We start from the raw sequence: 18596 nt of genomic DNA, 5'->3' as shown, positions 1-18596 counted from the left end.
GTCTATTTCCTGAAACACAACACCCCAACTCCCAGTGGTTTTCGTGAACTGAACTTTGATCACAACAGGGTTCCATGATGACCGGCCGTGTGGTCCTCATATGCTCGATAAAATACATCCTGTTTCTGGACATCTAGAGCCAAGCTTGGGGCCAAAGTATTGGAAAAATGGTGAAAAACACAAATAAGGAATTTATTCTATATAATTTACATCCATTTATAATCCGGTCTGTATGTGTACTGACTTCACTTTAAAAACGCCCATAAAGCAGAAATAGTGACCGGCCAAACATTCCCCCATACACAAGAACGCTCAGCTCAGCAAAGCACTTGTGTGTCTTCAATAGAGAGGAGAAAGCCGCCACCAAACACCTGACAAAAGGATCAAACTTTTTAAACTTAATCTAACCGAATCCTTATCTGTCAAAGAAGTCAGAAAGCCCCCATACACCTAACATAACTATTAATTTGGTAGTATAGTTCATTCAAGGACAAGTCTAGCAATAACGGTACATGGCCAGGTCGTTCCTCCGTTACTGAGAAATCAGCATTTAAATATGTAATTGAGGCTGAAGAGCAACAGTAGTGGCCAAAAAAATGTTGGCACCTTTGAAAATTATTGCAATTACACGTTTTATTATACACGTTTATTTCCTTTGTGTGTATTGGAAGAACACTCACAAAAAAAAAACTGAGGGAAAAAAAGGCAAATTGGACATCATTTCACACAAAACCCCCAAAAATGGCCAGGACAAAATTGTTGGCAAACCACTATAAAAATTGTTGGCAAACCACTATAAGTTGACTCAATCTTTGCATTGTGTATCTGTGTGAAGAAGAAGAGAAAGAGGAGAAGAGAACTGTCTGAGGACTTGAGAACCATAACTGTTGAACAATATTAACAATCTCAAGGTTACAAGTCCACCTTCAGAGATCTTGATCTTCCATTGTCCACAGTGCGAGGAGTGACCGAGGAGGACTTCACTGCTGACACTGAGACATAAAAAAGCTAGGCTACATTTTGCCAAAATGTACATGAGTAAGCCACAATCCTTCTGGGAAAGCTTGTTGTCGATAGGTGACACCAAGATAGAGCTTTTTGGTAAAACAGATCATTCTACCGTTTACCAAAAATGGAATGAGGCCTGCAAAAAAAAAAAAAAAAAAGAAGAACACGGTACCTACCGTCAAATATGGTGGAGATTCAAGGATATTGTGGAGGTTGTTATGCTGCCTCTGGGTGCCTTGACTGTGTGCAATGCATCATGAAATCTGAAGATTACCAAAGGATTTTGGGTCACAATGTAGAGCCCAGTGTCAGAAAGCTGAGTATGCGTCCTACTGTAGGTCATGGGTCTACAAGCACTACAATGATCCCAAACATACTTCAAGAAGCAGCCAGAAATGGATGAAAAAAAAAGCACTGGAAAGTTTTGAAGTGGCCAGCAATGAGTCCGGATCTAAATCCCATTGAACACATGTGGAGAGATCTTAAAATTGCTGTTGGGAGAAGACAGCCATCAAATATGAGAGACCTGTAGCAGTTTGCAAAAGAAGAGCGGTGCAAGAAGCTTGCTGTTTGCTATAGGAAACAAATGATTGCAGTTATTAACTCCAAAGGGTGCGCAACCAACTATTAAGTTGAGAGCGCCAACAATTTTGTGCAGCCTATTTTATAATAATAATCTTTATTTTTATATAGCGCTAACATATACCGCAGCGCTTTACAGTTTGCACATGTTATCATCGCTGTCCCCGATGGGGCTCACAATCTAAATTCCCTATCAGTATGTCTTTGGAATGTGGAAGGAAACCGGAGAACCCAGAGGAAACCCACGCAAACACGGGGAGAACACACAAACTCCATGCAGATGTTGTCCAGCGCTTCAAGGCTGCAGTGCTAACCACCGAGCCACCGTGCTGCCTCCTATTTTGGGGGTTTTGTATGAAAGGATGCCCAATTTGCCTTTTTTCCTCCGATTTTTTGTGTTATTTTCTTCTTTTCTGTGTAATTGCATTAATTTTCTGAAATACTTCATTTTCTGGAACACTTTTAAGGGTGCCAACACGGCCATGACTATCTGTAGATCTAAAAGAATCTGTCACTCCAGCTGTATTACCCACTCAGCTCCGCCAACTCCTTGACTGACTGCTCCTCTGACTGAAGTTGCACAGACTTGAAGCAGTTAGTCAAACAGGAGAAGGCGGTGCCGATCGGGGAATAGAGCTGGAGTGACAGAGGACTCAGATCTACTAATAGCTCTCCAGCCTCATTGACATATTAATTCAAACACTGATTTGTCAGTAATGAAGAAACGGACTGGCCATGGAAAGGTATTGCTGGATTTGTCTTTGAGAGAGCTACATGCACATTTAAATAGTCTAGGATGTGAAATCCTACTGTCGGATTAAATATTACCTCCAGTATAACATATTGAATAAGGATGTAGAATGCGGTTGTGTTAATGGGGACGAGAAACCTACATACCGTCCAGTATATACCATACCTATGAGGCCTTCTTCTCCCAGACAGGACCGGATGGCTGGAGTAGAGGCTGGAAGAACCCCTGGATCATGTCTCTGATGATCGGCTTTGTAATGAAGCAATGTCACAAATGTTTTAGACATCAGTCTGCTGCACCATTACAAAAGACACTGGGCTGAGGTTGCTGAGGGGTAGACATCGGGAAGCTTCCCGCAGAGCCAAATATATCCAAGCCTGCAGCTGTCCAGGCTTACCGCTTCCATGGGCCCAGCATCTAATTGATTTGTATCTGCTGCAGCTCCAGGGAATGGAAATCTCCATTATCCCAGATATTTATCTCAGGCTTGTTAGGCTGCATGTGTCATGTAATACAAAACATGCGCTGCACCATAAAGGCCACCATGTGATTTTTGGTAGGTGTGGATAGACCACAGACCCATCATAATGACTGGACCTTTTCACATGCCCTTTTTTTTTGGAGATTGATGATCACTGGCCCGTTGAGGGGAAAAAAAAAAAAAAAATCAAAACTGGATATACAGATGTCACGTGGAGCGCTGTCCATATTTTACTAATGGGTAGGAAAAGCTAGGTATTTATTTCTTATGAGAAAAACGGATTCAACGAGAAATGTAAAAACTGAGACACGGACCAAAAAAAAAACAAAACACTTTCTTCATACATGAAACAGTTCTATGGCGAATGATAAAGTAACTCAGGCATGAAATTTCTGTCAGCTGACTGGTTCTGCTATGTGTAGACTGTCCCTCGAATTCTGCCATAGGCAGGGGATCCAAAATGTCTCATCCTGGGCAGCACAGAGGCTCAGTGGGCAGCACGGCGGATCAGTGGGCAGCACGGCGGATCAGCGGGCAGCACGGCGGATCAGCGGGCAGCACGGCGGATCAGCGGGCAGCACGGCGGATCAGCGGGCAGCACGGCGGATCAGCGGGCAGCACGGCGGATCAGTAGTTAGCACTTTGCAGCACTGGGGTCCTTCGATCAAATCCCATCAAGGACAACATCTGCAAGGAGTTTGTCTGTTCTCTCCGTGTTTGCGTGGGTTTCCTCTAGGTCTCCCTATTCCTCCCACATTCCAAAGACAGATAGGGAATGGGATAGGGATACTGATAGGGAAGTTAGATTGTGAGCCCCAATGGGGGACAGTGATGATAATATATTTAAAGCGATGAGGAATATGATAGCACTATATAAGCAAAGCATAATAAATCCTATTGCTTGCCCTAAGTTATCAGGTATCCCAGAGTGACTTTTTTCAGAAATTAAGATTACCATCTCAAAGACAACTCCACATCTCTTCCCCATTTAACAACACTGGTCTGGATTAAAAACTATGCACATACTGACAAATCGATAACGTTCCCCTGAAACAACATTTCTCAGGAAACCTTTCTTTTCTTCATTTTCTGCCAAAGCCTTGACACTAGACATGAGAATATCATCATACCCAAGAAATTCATCCAAGAGAAAACGACGAAGGCTACTTTCACACTAGCGTTTTTTAGCGCTGCGCTTCGTGCGCAATAGAAACCAGGGCTGTGGAGTCGGAGTCGTGGAGTCGGAGTCGGTGCTCATTTTGGTGGAGTCGGAGTTGGAGTCGGTATAAAATGGACCGACTCCGACTCCTAAAATATATAATAAATTGGGTACAGTAGTTCAATGCAGGATGTGCTGAATATTTTTTCATAGGAGTTTGGGAAAGTTATGAAATGCCCTATAAATGGCTGTTATATTCCTGATCTAAGGCTACATTCACACACAGCGTTTTTCCTGTGTTTTTTGAGGATACGTTTTTCAGCTGCAAAAGTTGATCATCTTTTTAAAAAACTGCATCACCTGAAAGGTTTTTGCGCTCATAGATAATGTTACTCAATAGCAAAAGCAGATTAGAAATCTGCTCTATCCATTTATCCATATCTGTCTATCCATATCGTATCTGTACCAAAAAGAATGAAAACCGGGTAGTACACCAATATATATTCTGTTCTATCTAAATATCTTGATTATTGGATCATAAAAATGATTAAATGTCTGAGGTTCACATTGTACTACAATAAATTTTTCACTTAAATATAAACAATATGTGTGGGAGTCGGAGTCGGAGTCGTGGAGTCGGAGTCGGAGTCGGTGTAAGGGAAATTGAGGAGTCGGAGTCGGAGTCGCAGGTTTGGCTTACCGACTCCACAGCCCTGATAGAAACGCATGCAAAAAACGCATCATGTGTTTTGCATGCTTTTGCGCTTTTTAGGCGCATGCGTTTTAACCAGTTTCTAGCCATGTTAACTCTTAAAACGCATGCGATTTCAAATGCAGACGTACGCATGTCCATGCGCATGCCTGCGTTCCCATAGACTGTAATGTGTTATTTTTGCGCATTCCGTGCACAAGCTTTTTTTGACGCCGTTGGACGGACCCAAAAATGCAACAGGTTGAGTCGGGCGCGCTTAGGCACACACTACAAAAAACACATGCGCACGAAACCGCATACGAACGCGTGCAAACGCTAGACCATGTGCCCGCCTTGTTAAACATAGGGGCGCATGGACGCGCAAGATGCATTGCGCTAAAAAACGCTAATGTGAAACCAGTCTAAATCTGTCTCCGAAGCACAAGTCACGTGTTGGGTCTAGTGTTACCACCATCACAGGTATGTTGAGTCTCTGTCGTGCTCTGAGGTAGCCTGAGAAACCCATATTCAAGTGGATATTCTACTATGTACTCTTCTTGAGGCCAAACTTTACTAGCAGTATCACTGAAAGATAGACCATGACTCGGATTATCAGAGGCTTGCGTCACACGCTCGAGCGATGGCTTCAAAAATACCTTGGGCTCAATGACAAGCTCGAACTTCATAGAGCTGTTCTGGTACATATCCAAACACATCTCCTCCTCATCATCTTCTCCATCTTCCTCACCCAGGGGATCTTTTACCAAACCAGGAACAGTGTCGTAGCACTGAAGGAAAATAGGTGCTCGGCTCAAGTTCAACTGAATCTCCACCCGCAGGATGCCATCTCTGGGCCACTTATCGTATACAGGCTCTAAGCATTTGATAGAAGACCGCGAAAATGCAATATGGATATATGCGAGAATAAAAAGAACCAAAAGGGTTCTTAAGAAGGACAAAGAATTCAAAGATTCTGCGGAAAGATGGCGGGAAGAGACGGGCAGAGGTGACTGCCATCTTGAAGAAGAGAGCTTGGAAGAGGCGATCCCGCACGTTGATCACGGGGTCCTGGTTAAGGTTGGGGGTGCAAACCCGATTTCCGTTAGTGTTATTAATAGGCATATTTTCCCGATTCTCAGACATCTTGATGAATCCTATGCCTTGTCCGGGGGGTCCCCGCTCTTGCCCCTGTCTCGGTGGGGAGGGGACCCCTTAAAGCTGACAGGGACGCACAATCTCTAAAATATCCAGAAACCCTAATGTGAAAAAGGGAATCTGTCAACAGGTTTTTACTATGTATTCTGAGAGCAGCATAATGTAAGAGCGGAGAGAGTGATTTGTCACTTATTAGGCCTTGTGTCGCTGTTTCAATACAATCAATGTTTTATCAGCAGGAGATTATCATTATAGGACAACTTGGCACGTGCAGAGTAGTTCAACCATGGCTCCACCACTATACAGTGTACACATAAAGCAGCCAATCAGTGATGTGGCTGTAGTTATTCACAGCTCAACAACTGAGATCTGCAGCAGATAAAACGGACTATCACAATTGCTGCACACTAAGATAACATCTAACTGCTGTATACTAAGTGATACATCGCAGGAATCAGGGTTTCTGTCCCTAGCTCATGCTGCTGTCATATTACATAGCAAAAACCTGCTGACAGATTCTCTTTAATAAAAAGACAACCAGACACTCCGTAAACACTGAGACAAGTTTACGGTGGATTTGGGAGAGATAACCATTATTTCACGTCTATTGTGTGTATTCAGTTGTGCTAAAAAGTTTACATACCCAGGCAGAATTTTTGCTCTCTTGGCCTTTTTTCAGAGAATATGAATGATAACACCAAAACTTTTTCTCCACTCATAGTTAGTGGCTGGGTGAAGCCATTTATTGTCAAACTACTGTTTTCTCTCTTTTTAAATCATAATGACAACCCAAAACATCAAAATGACCCTAATCAAAAGTTCACATACCCCATTTCTTAATACCGTGTATTGCCCCCTCTAACATCAATGACAGATTGAAGTCTTTTGTGGTAGTTGTGGATTAAGTTCTTTATTTTCTCAGATGGTAAAGCTGCCCACTCTTCTTAGTAAAAAGCCTGCAGTTCCTGTAAATTTCTGGGCTGTCTAGCATGAACTGCGTGGTTGAGATATCCCGGCTCAATGATACTGAGGTCAGGAGACTGAGATGGCCACTCCAGAACCTTCACTTTGTTCTGCTGTAGCCAATGACAGGTCCACTTGGTCTTGTGTTTTGGATCGTTGTCACATTGGAACGTCCAAGTACGTTCCATGCGTAGTGTCCAGGCTGATGAGTGCAAATTTGCCTCCAGAATTTGCTGATAACCTGCTGCATTCATCTTTCCTTCAACTTTGACCAAGTTTCTTGTGCCTTTGAAGCTCACACATCCTCAAAACATCAGTGATCCACCTCCATGCTTTACAGTATGAATGGTGTTCCTTTCATCATAGGCCTTGTTGACATCTCTTCAAATGTAACATTTATGGTTGTGGCCAAAAAGTTCAATTTTGGTCTCATCACTCCAAATTACCTTGTTCCAGAAGTTTTTAGGCTTGTCTCTGTGCTGTTTTGCGTATTGTAGGCGAGATACTTTGTGGCATTTGCCCAGTAATGGCTTTCTTCTGGCAACTCAACCATGCAGCCCATTTTTCTTCAAGTGCCTCCTTATTGTGCATCTTGAAACAGCCACAATGCTAGTTTTCAGAGAGTCCAGTATTTCAGCTGATGATATTTGTGGGTTTTTCTTTGCATCCTGAACAATTTTCCTGGCAGTTGTGGATGAAATTTTTGTTGGTCTACCCGACCGTGGTTTTGTTTTTACAGAGCCCCTGATTTTCCATTTGTTAATCACAGTTTGAATGCTGCTGACTGGCATCATCAATTCCTTGGATATCTTTTTGTAACCCTTTCCTGTTTTATACAGTTCAACTACCCATTCTCGTGGATCCGTTGACAATTCTTTTGCTTTCACCATGACTCTCATCCAGCCACTGACCTTTCAGGATTGTAAGATGCAAGAGTCTGTCGTGATCCCAGAAACTCACTCAGCTTTTATGCACACAGACTGATTACAAGCAAACAGGTCACAGGTGTTATCAGGCCAAAATCACCAGGGTATGTGAACTTTTGATCAGGGTCAGTTGAATGTTTTGGGTTGTCATTATGATTTATAAAATTTAAAGAACAAACTTTTTTTTAAGTTTATATTTAATACAAAATGATATAAACAATAGGTCATTTTTGATGATCTTGCCTCATCAAACTTGCCACACCACGTAAATTTGTATATATGTGAAAGACTATTTCTAGTTGACAAGTACAATATGTATCTCTGGTTATAGCATATGACAGAGCATGATTTTATGTTTTAATCAATGAGACATTTTATGCCATTTGTCTCATTGTAACATGTAAAGTAATACAGACCTGCTCCAACACTGTTTGCTCAGCTGTCCGTGTCATATTATTGAGGACAGCGAGACTCGTGTGGAGATTAATAGCCCAATCTGAGACGATATCTGGCCTGTGTAAAATGGCCTTTACCCGAGCCCAGGATCATATATTCACATAACGATCTCGAGGGAATGTGATCTATGTGATCTATGAAGCGCAAGGCCTAATTGTTACATAAATATCAAATATCTTTTACAAGCCGTTGGAATACGGATTACCGCGGCATTAAACCTATCTCCACAATGGCTTTACACTCGCACATACATTGTGCCCAAGGGACGAGAAATATCTTCTATAGCACAAAATGGCAAACGCAGGCAAGCAAGGCGTTATGGAATTTAGCACAACAAATGAGGAAATTCATATGAAACTTAATACAGAAGACAGATTATCCAAACCTAGACATGGCGGGATTAGGAATGGCCACTAAATTCATGAGTGCAAAAGGCAGGTAGACAAATTTCTGCCAATGCGGGATGATCAATAATAACCATTGTATATGTATGCACTCACTATTCAAGCATCCATATAATAATAGAACAGTTATTCCTATGTTTGTGTATGGATAAAAGTGCAAAGTGCTTGTTAGAAAAAAGAACTTTACAATTTAGTTGTCATTAAAAAGTCTCTCCATCCTCAAGAACAGGGCAATTGTTAAATTTTATTGTTTACAGTTCATTGACCACCTCTGAACATGCGCAGTGCTTACAAGCTCTTTCCAACTTAAGCACTGCACTGAAGCACACCGGAATTGCTGGAGCGAATACACTTTTAGATCTCAATCCAGACCAGCTTTAGTGTCCCTGTACTTTTTAGATTCTGTAGGGGTAAGGCTGCATCATTCTGCAAAATCAAAGAGCCATTTGGGGGGCATTAAATCCCTTTAAAGACTAAGCTAGAATATAGCATCTTTTTATGATCAGAGAAAGCATCTTTTGCAGATCAGTGAAGATCCAACATCTAGAAAGCACAAAAAGAAAGTCCAACCCAAAAAGGCCCAACCAAAAATAAAATGCCAAACCAAAAAAAGGTAAAAAAGGCCCAACAAAAAAGGCCCAACAAAAAAGGTCCAACCTAAAAAAGGTCCAACCTAAAAAAGGTCCAACCTAAAAAAGGTCCAACCTAAAAAAGGTAAAAAGGCCCAACAAATTCTCATGTGAAATATGTAGAGTATGAAAGTTGCAAAATTTATGAATTTTGATGTTTTTATGCTGACCCTGTTACTTTTAGTAAGAGCAGGTGGGACTTTGTGGAATGCCATGAAATAGCCTATCAGAATAAGTATCAATTATGCAGAGAAAGTTGTAAATTACAGCAGAAAAAGATTTCACGCTTTGGCGCACGAGTCGCCCAAAGGATACGCCAAATTTCTCACCGGGCGCGACTCTCGAGTTTTGTGCATCTTACTCTTGTTGATTTTTTTTTCGGGTTCAATTTTCAGCCTCGTAAAGTTATTATTTTATTATCGGAAGATTGCCTCCAGGTGCAGAAATAATTCTACATAAATGTGCTGACGCAGGAATACGATTCTACATAAACACGCTGTCGTGTGCACAGAAACATGTAACCACGTGTCTGATACACCGCGAATGCAAGTGAGCGCATGCTACACCATAGGAAACGTGTAGTCCATGATTCCTGGTGCAGTCAACCAAAGGTGAAAGCGCAATGTGTGTGCACATCCATTCATCCGCTATTACACTGCCGCTCAAAACAAACACAACTACGGTAAAAGGTGCGTAGAAACTGCACAGAAGATGCACACTGCCTGTGGCGGCTGTTACAGCAGTCTGGTGTAAAGTCTGAAAGTCATCAGGTCACACATGAATTACTAATTGCATTAGATTGGGCAGGTGAGTGTATTTTATTAGGTCACTCCCATAAAATCATTTGTAGAAAGGTATCCAACGGCTGAGAGGCAATTTCAGTACAAGTAACCAATAATTAAATACTTGTAGTGATGTGCTGGTCCTGGAGAGCAGGTAGTTCTATAGCCTCAACCATATGGCGCAAGGATCCTACCATAACAGGCGATTTTAATGGAGGCTTTCTTGAGGGCATCAAATATTATTAAAGGACATCTTCCAGTAGGATCAACCCTCCTAAGCCGTCTGTATGGGCATGCAGATCATAGGAAGATGAATAAAATGATACCTTGATATTTAAGATTCATTGTCTTATTCCTGAGAAACCCAGGTTCTTCTTAATATGTGAATGCGCTGTTAAGATCTATGGCACAGACACAGATTTGCCTGCACAGCTTATGATAAATAAAAGGAGGCGTTACCAGTGTGAGACATATAGATCAGGAGAGAAGACTGTCAGTCATTACATGTCTCACTCTGGTAACGCCCCCTTTTTCATTTGAAATAATCTCTGGAGGTAGATTCTCAGGGAGAGCTATGTCCCACCCATAGATCTTAATAGCTCATTTACATATTAAGAAAACGTGAATTTTACTGGGATAAGACATCAGATTGCAGATATAAAAGGTATCCTTTTATTCAGCTTGCTATGACCTACATGCCCATATAAACGGCTTAGAAGGGTTGATCTACTGACAAATTACATTTGTTCAGAGCCTAGTGCAATGTGAAACGATGTGCCAGGCCGACTAATCAGAAGAAGAGCCGCAGAAGCCCGGAGGCCATTCTCAGGGTCCCCGCCAAGCAGCCACAGATTACAGATATGGGCGCTGTGCATCGATCCACTCCAACTGCATCACCGAGTATTCTTCTTCCTGCAGTAAATTAATGAGATCACCCTGTACTCTTGGTGTACTCTTTAGTACGGCTCTTTTATACTTTCGTAACATTTTTATTTACACCAAAGTGCAAGCTGTATTGCCAGATCTGTGGTGTGACCAATATATAAAGCACTTAATAGATCCTATTCACTTAAAAAAAAAAAAAAAATATTGTTTAATCTGAAAATACCAAGAACAGTTTCGCGAATCCGAGTTTCACCATCCATGTATGGGCCACAAGTCTAGCCTGACTGCCCAGACCTGAGTGTTCCTCCTCCCTGCTGAGCACTCCTACTGCTCAGTGCAAACTGCAGCTGTCAATCAGTCAATCAGGCTGGGTGGGTGAGGACTAAATTCACATGGACTCATGAGCTCTCTCGTAAAATGCGGATAAAAATCAGGATTATACAGCCATTCTGACGAGGATTTTAAGCATAACAGTCTCATCAGGTCTTAGATCTATTTAACAATGTATCAAGATTTTACTGTGAAATCTGTTAACAGATCCTCCTTAAAATTCAAAAAGTCCAGTCCTCCACCCCCTCGCACTGGCATCTGCCACAGGGAAAAAGCTCCGACATCTTAATACAAAATTATACTCATGGCTTTTTCGTCCAATGTTTGTCTAATGTGTCTGACCGCCTGAAGGGGGTTTTCCCCTTTTTTTAATCAAATATTAGATGTGAGGGAACTCTCAGCACTTTGCCAATCAGCTGTTGGAAGGAATGGAGCAGGGGGTTTTTTTTAACAAAAGACATCTTTGTACTTTTAGTAGTGGTGGTGCGTAGGGAAAAGGGGACCAAACTGCAATACCAAGTACAACCACTGCTAAAAATATGGAGCTGTGCTGTACAGAGACACCTAGTCCGGTAGTCCGTCAATCAGCTGATCGGCAGTAGCTGGGGTGGGAACCCCACCAATTAAGGTGCTCTATCTAGAGGATAAGCAATCAGTTTTTTAACAATTGGAATACCCCTTTAAGGTATTAGTTTGGTCTGACTTTTACTGCCCCAAAGTAGGGATAAGCTCTGCCTTTCTTGATATGAGTCAGCACAGGACAAAGAAGACACACAAATGCAATGAGTCATTGTAAAATAAGCAAAGTGGACACAGAGCGTGGTTAACCCCGTACCTGCCGGGGAAGCCACTGACTGTATGTATACAGAGACTGAGAGGTCAACAACCTCGTGATCCTCCAGCATGAGCTCATTCTCAGTCCTTATACAAAGAGATGGGTTCCATCTTTTGTCACAGCCGGGACGAGGAACACAACATCCCTTATTGTCCACATAATGTTCCGTAAACAGTGGAAATATTTCAGCAGATGCGGAGGGACGATATATCACAGGCAGGGCCTGGAACACACTGAGGTCATTGATGGTGGCCAATACTTTGGAAGTGCCAACGAAACCACAAAGAACAAAAAAAAAAACTGAAAAATATACTTTATCTGTCGAAAGTTTTCACCTAGAAAGCGAGTGCTTTACAACATCAGTCATAGAAATAGCATATGAAGAAGCTGCAACAGGGATCTGGAGGAAACCAAAGGAACAAGCATGTCTATAGCCAATTTGTCCATCCATCGTTTCCTCCCCAATGAAAGAAATACTCGGAATTTGGGGGACAGTGAGGACATATTGTCCTCCTCAAACGCATCCATGAATGAAATGCATATGTTCCTAATAGATAGGGGGGTTCATGCCGCTGCCACACAACTCTGGTGGTGGCTTATCTCCTGTGAGAACAAAAGATTAGGCATATTACATCATAACATGCACAGTCCTTCTTTTCCCCAACATTAGCCATCTCCAGGGAGTCAGGACATCCCACGAACACAGATGGTCAGCAGGTCTCACCAAAATCGGTGGGTTCAGCTAATGTGTCACCTTTAGAAACCGATGGCGTAACCTCCATATATGCCATGAATAGGGGAGGGTCCCGCCGCCGGGTTCCCTCTTCCCATTATGCACATCAATACAGAGTAACATTATTGCGTTCCAAGGATGATGCAAAGAAAACGATATTACGTAACTGCATAAGTTGTATGAAAATTACGTAGGCGACTCTTCATACCGACGATTCCACTCTCCCGAGTCTAGGCTAGGTTCTCTAGGTCTATGGGAAGCTGAGCATTCACCCATGGACCACCATGTAATCCTTGGATTGTGTCCCAAATATTTAAGGTGAAAAATGTATTTTTGGCTCTAAATCTTATTGAATAAGACAAAAAAGTACATACAGAGCCCCAATATGGCTGCATCCTTAAAGAAATCCACAAATATGTGCTGGGTGCAAATTAGTAATACAGCCGGCCACCCACGTGCAATCGCGGTTGTCCCAAGCCTTGTTCAGCTATTAGTCAGTCTGGATGAACTGCTCAGAAGCGTGCATGCGTTTTCAATGGAGAGAAGAGAATACGCTACCGGACAACACTGGCAACTGCTGATTTGTTGGGAAAACAAGAGGATGAGGCTTGTGAATTTTAACATGTCCAGTCATTTTTTACTCTACTTATTACAAAGGCCGAATTGACGTTGGTCAAACACGAACACATATTAGACGTGCAACAGTTCCCACCCATCAGTTGATTAGTCCATTTATTACTCGAATTCTAAAAAAAGACCTGATTTTCATCAGTGCGCCTGATCAGATCATCATCATTGTTTGGTCAGACTGTCCGCTTTTACCTTTAGAGCTTCGCCATTTTTACTGGTATGCAAAACAAAATCGATGAAGTTTTCTCAAGCATCTAGCAAAGAGTCAGTGAAAAATCTGTGTTTTGTCTCAGTTTTCTTGGATTCAGACTCACATTAGACTTTCAGCCAGAAAAAAAATCTGATGTGAATGCTGGAAGGTGGAGTAGGTGTAAAGCCGCGCTCCGCCAGAGATTCGACATATTATAAGAAGCCAAAAGAAGTATAAATGTGGGTTTATTCATCGATGCGTTTCGAGGCAATACAACCTCTTCATCAGGACTAGCCACAATGATCTGATGAAGAGACTGGATTGCCTTGAAACGTGTTGACCAATAAAAACAAATCAACACTTCTTTTGGTTTCTTATCGTATTCTGAAGCTCCTATCCCAATATGTAGTAGGCGTAATAATAATATTGGCAAATACCTCCAATTAGAAGTGTAGCATAGTTCTTCTGATTATCCATGTTGCTTATCCCACGTGCAGGGCGTTGCAGTAGCCTAGTTATCCATGGTTATGACCACTAACAACTGAGTGGTCATAACCATAGACACATAAGCTACTGCAATGCCCTTACATGGAATAAGTGCCATAACTAATCAGAAGAACTATATACAGTGCCTACAAGTAGTATTCAACCCCCTGCAGATTTAGCAGGTTTGATAAGATGCAAATAAGTTAGAGCCTTCAAACTTCACACAAGAGCAGGATTTATTAACAGATGCATAAATCTTACAAACCAAAAACTTATGTTGCTCAGTTAAATTTTAATACATTTTAAACATAAAAGTGTGGGTCAATTATTATTCAACCCCTAGGTTTAATATTTTGTGGAATAACCCTTGTTTGCAATTACAGCTAATAATCGTCTTTTATAAGACCTGATCAGGCCGGCACAGGTCTCTGGAGTTATCTTGGCCCACTCCTCCATGCAGATCTTCTCCAAGTTATCTAGGTTCCTTGGGTGTCTCACGCGGACTTTAATCTTAAGCTCCTTCCACAAGTTTTCAATTGGGTTAAGGTCAGGAGACTGACTAGGCCACTCCAACACCTTGATTTTTTGCCTCTTGAACCAGGCCTTGGTTTTGTTGGCTCTGTGCTTTGGGTCGTTGTCTTGTTGGAAGATGAAATGACGACCCATCTTAAGATCCTTGATGGAGGAGCGGAGGTTCTTGGCCAAAATCTCCAGGTAGGCCGTGCTATCCATCTTCCCATGGATGCGGACCAGATGGCCAGGCCCCTTGGCTGAGAAACAGCCCCACAGTATGATGCTGCCACCACCATGCTTGACTGTAGGGATGGTATTCTTGGGATCGTATGCAGTGCCATCCAGTCTCCAAACATCACGTGTGTGGTTGGCACCAAAGATCTCGATCTTGGTCTCATCAGACCAGAGAACCTTGAACCAGTCTGTCTCAGAGTCCTCCAAGTGATCATGAGCAAACTGTAGACGAGCCTTGACATGACGCTTTGAAAGTAAAGGTACCTTACGGGTTCGTCTGGAACGGAGACCATTGCGGTGGAGTACGTTACTTATGGTATTGACTGAAACCAATGTCCCCACTGCCAAGAGATCTTCCCGGAGCTCCTTCCTTGTTGTCCTTGGGTTAGCCTTGACTCTTCGGACAAGCCTGGCCTCGGCACGGGAGGAAACTTTCAAAGGCTGTCCAGGCCGTCGAAGGCTAACAGTAGTTCCATATGCCTTCCACTTCCGGATGATGCTCCCAACAGTGGAGACAGGTAGGCCCAACTCCTTGGAAAGGGTTTTGTACCCCTTGCCAGCCTTGTGACCCTCCACGATCTTGTCTCTGATGGCCTTGGAATGCTCCTTTGTCTTTTCCATGTTGACCATGTATGAGTGCTGTTCACAAGTTTGGGGAGGGTCTTAAATAGTCAGAAAAGGCTGGAAAAAGAGATAATTAATCCAAACATGTGAAGCTCATTGTTCTTTGTGCCTGAAATACTTCTTAATACTTTAGGGGAACCAAACAGAATTCTGGTGGTTTGAGGGGTTGAATAATAAATGACCCTCTGAATAAACTTTTCACAATTTTAAAAAAAATTAAACAAAGAAATAACATTCTTTTTTGCTGTAGTGCATTTCACACTTCCAGGCTGATCTACAGTCCAAATGTCACAATGCCAAGTTAATTCCGAATGTGTAAACCTGCTAAATCTGCAGGGGGTTGAATACTACTTGTAGGCACTGTATTTCTAACTGGAGGTATTTGCTAATATTAATACACCCACTGCATATTGGGATAGAATCTTGGAGATGGGAATACACCTTTAAGCTGACAGGTTACCTATATCCAGTATGTAAAAACTGTACATTTTAGGTTCTGATCCTCGGCGTCTATGCTGTACACTGCACCTCTGTTTACTACATGATCAGGTCTCCATTTTCCTTTAATGAAAGGATCTGATTTGTGTCACCATGAACATACCTCAGCTCTCAGATATGTGAAAACACATGGCTACACCCTGGAATGACCCGGGGGCTGTGATTCTTGGCCAGGAGCCCTAAATACTACCTGTTGATACATAGAGCTGTTCCAAGAAAAACAATTACTAATTAATTAAATGATAAGAGTTATTAGTTATTAAACTCCTAGCGGTGAAGAGTTTGAGGCCACAGCGCCCCAGGAATGATTGTACCTAATAAAGCATTGCGGTAATGGGCCCCTACGGGACGGCAGGACATCGCACGTATGGCTAATGTGATCTATACCTCCTTATGATGAGTGCAGAAAAACTATTTAATACTCTCCTTCCACTTACAATCACTGCTTTAGATGGCAGCACAACACAGTGGGCAACAGCCAGCCCCAAGACATTAACAAGTATGCTTCCTTCAAGGGGTCACCCGACACCTCTCACGTCTGGTGGTGCGGTAGTGGTGACCGCTGGGCGCTCGTCAGGTGTTCTGCACAGCCGGATCTGGGCCCCGTAACATATAACTAGCCAATAGCTAATAGGTGGTGGGGGCAGATATTAGAGCCCCCAGTAATCTCAGATCTGAAGTCATCAATGTAACAAACAATTATAGCACATTGTACGACTTAACACAATCCAAGAAAACGACTGGTGGACAAATTGGTTCCTAAAGCGGTTTGTCCGGGCTTGGAACAAAAGTCTGCAGTCACTGTGTGTAACTGCAGACTGGCGAACCATGAGCTCACGAGTCCATCCTAAGTAATGGCGCCTCCGCTCTACGTCAGCTATCCCTTTAATGTCCCTGTTAGATCTCTAGGGTCATGTTATTCTGCCGGCCATGCCCATGTATGCATCACAGATCGTGCCAGAAAAGTGCCATGTAAGTTCCATGTAATTTATTTTTGACAGTCTCATTTTGAAGTCTGCCCAGTTTTGCACATATCAACCCCCCAAAGGATGCCCCTCCAGTTGTCATTCTGCCAAAAATAGCAAATTTGGCGCGGAAACGTGCAATGTGTGCAAATACCCTAAGGGTGTGCGGATTTTTCCGCGCGGAATCTGCAGAATCCGCAGGTCAAAATACCCGTGTTTTTACTGCGGATTGCCTGTGGATTTTGTGGGGATTAATTGCGGATTTTGTGCGGATTTCCCCTGCGTTTTTACACCTGCGGATTCCTATAATGGAATGTAAAAACACTGCGGAATCCGCACATAGAATTGACATGCTGCAGAAAACAAACCGCTGCGTTTCCGCACGGATTTTTCCGCAGCATGTGCACAGCGGTTTTTTCCATAGGATAACATGGTACTGTACATCACTAGCGAATCTGAGGCGGATCAACAGGGCCAAATCTGCTGCGAATCTGCAACGTGTGCACACACCCTAAACTATCTGCTATAGTTTCAGTCCTCCTGGTAGATCAGGCTCATCACAGTCTCTCTCTGCTTCCTGCCAGCACAGCTCCATTCTGCCTCCAGCACTGACAGACGACATTCTTCCTAGAATACGCTCTAAGCTCCTAAGGGCTCATACTCACTTGCGAGAGACTCGCACAATTCTCATGCGAGTCTCTCGCATGAAAACCTGGCACTGCCGCCAGCACTGGGACCACAGCGTGCGGCTGCATAGAAATACAAGTAGCCGCACGCTCCGGTCCGAGTGCGGGGCAGTGCCAGGTTTTCATGCGAGAGACTCTTGCAAGTGAGTATGAGCCCTAAGGCTATGTGCCCACGTTGCAGAAATGCTGCAGAATTGTCCGCAGCATTTCCGCAACTCCCTGCCGCAGGAAATACGCATGCAGAATTCGCCTGCATTTTCACAAGTGTTTTTAGCTTGCAGAATGCTAGCGCTTTTCCAAGGGATTTGAAGCATCGCTTGGAAAAGTGATTGACAGGTTGGTCACACTTGTCACGCATAGTGCTTGACAAGTGTGACCAACTTTATACTATTGATGCTGCCTATGCGGCATCAGTAGTAGAAGATAGAATGTTAAAAATAATTACAAAAAAAAAAAAAAAATAGTGATATACTCACCTTCTGATGGCCCCCGGAGCTCTCCCGGTTCTCAGCAGCGCTGCCAGCAACTTCCATTCCCAGAAATGGCAGGAGAGCTCCGGGGGCCATCAGAAGGTGAGTATATCACTATTTTTTACTTTGATTCTATTTTTTACAGGGATATTGTACCCTGGGCATGGAGGGCAGTCTCCTCTCCTCCAGACCCTGGGTACCATCCGCACATAAAACACTCACTTTACGCATGGTGGGCATGGCCACATGCGTAAAGTGAGCGTTTCAATGCAATCCTAAGGTGAGGATTCACCGTAATTCCGCAGAATTAATGGACATGCTGTGAATTTTACCGCTATGTGATTCCGCAGCGGAAAAATCCGCAGCATTGGCACAGCAACTGCGGAATCCCATAGGATTGCATGGGAATGCATTTTGTTAGCGTTTCCGCAGCGGTAAAAATGTGGCGGAAACGCTTAAAAATGCAACATGGGCACACAGCCTAACAGTACCCTGCCTGATGGATTTACCTTTTCCTTTCTATCTACATC

The 18596-nt window shown here is 43.0% G+C and overlaps 1 protein-coding gene and 1 pseudogene across 4 annotated transcripts in view; both read right to left on the bottom strand.

Moving 5' to 3' along the window:
- DIP2B (disco interacting protein 2 homolog B) overlaps nucleotides 1-18596 on the bottom strand; it is a 233740-nt gene that overhangs the window by 148894 nt on the left and 66250 nt on the right. The gene's annotated exons all lie outside the window — the stretch shown is intronic.
- On the bottom strand, nucleotides 5079-5896 carry LOC141091364 (membralin pseudogene; annotated as a pseudogene).

Source organism: Dendrobates tinctorius, unplaced genomic scaffold (assembly GCF_039654945.1).
Source record: "Dendrobates tinctorius isolate UK_male_01 unplaced genomic scaffold, ASM3965494v1 ptg000051l, whole genome shotgun sequence".
In the NCBI taxonomy this organism is placed as follows: Eukaryota; Metazoa; Chordata; class Amphibia; order Anura; family Dendrobatidae; genus Dendrobates; species Dendrobates tinctorius.
This window is presented reverse-complemented; position numbering and strand designations above follow the sequence as displayed.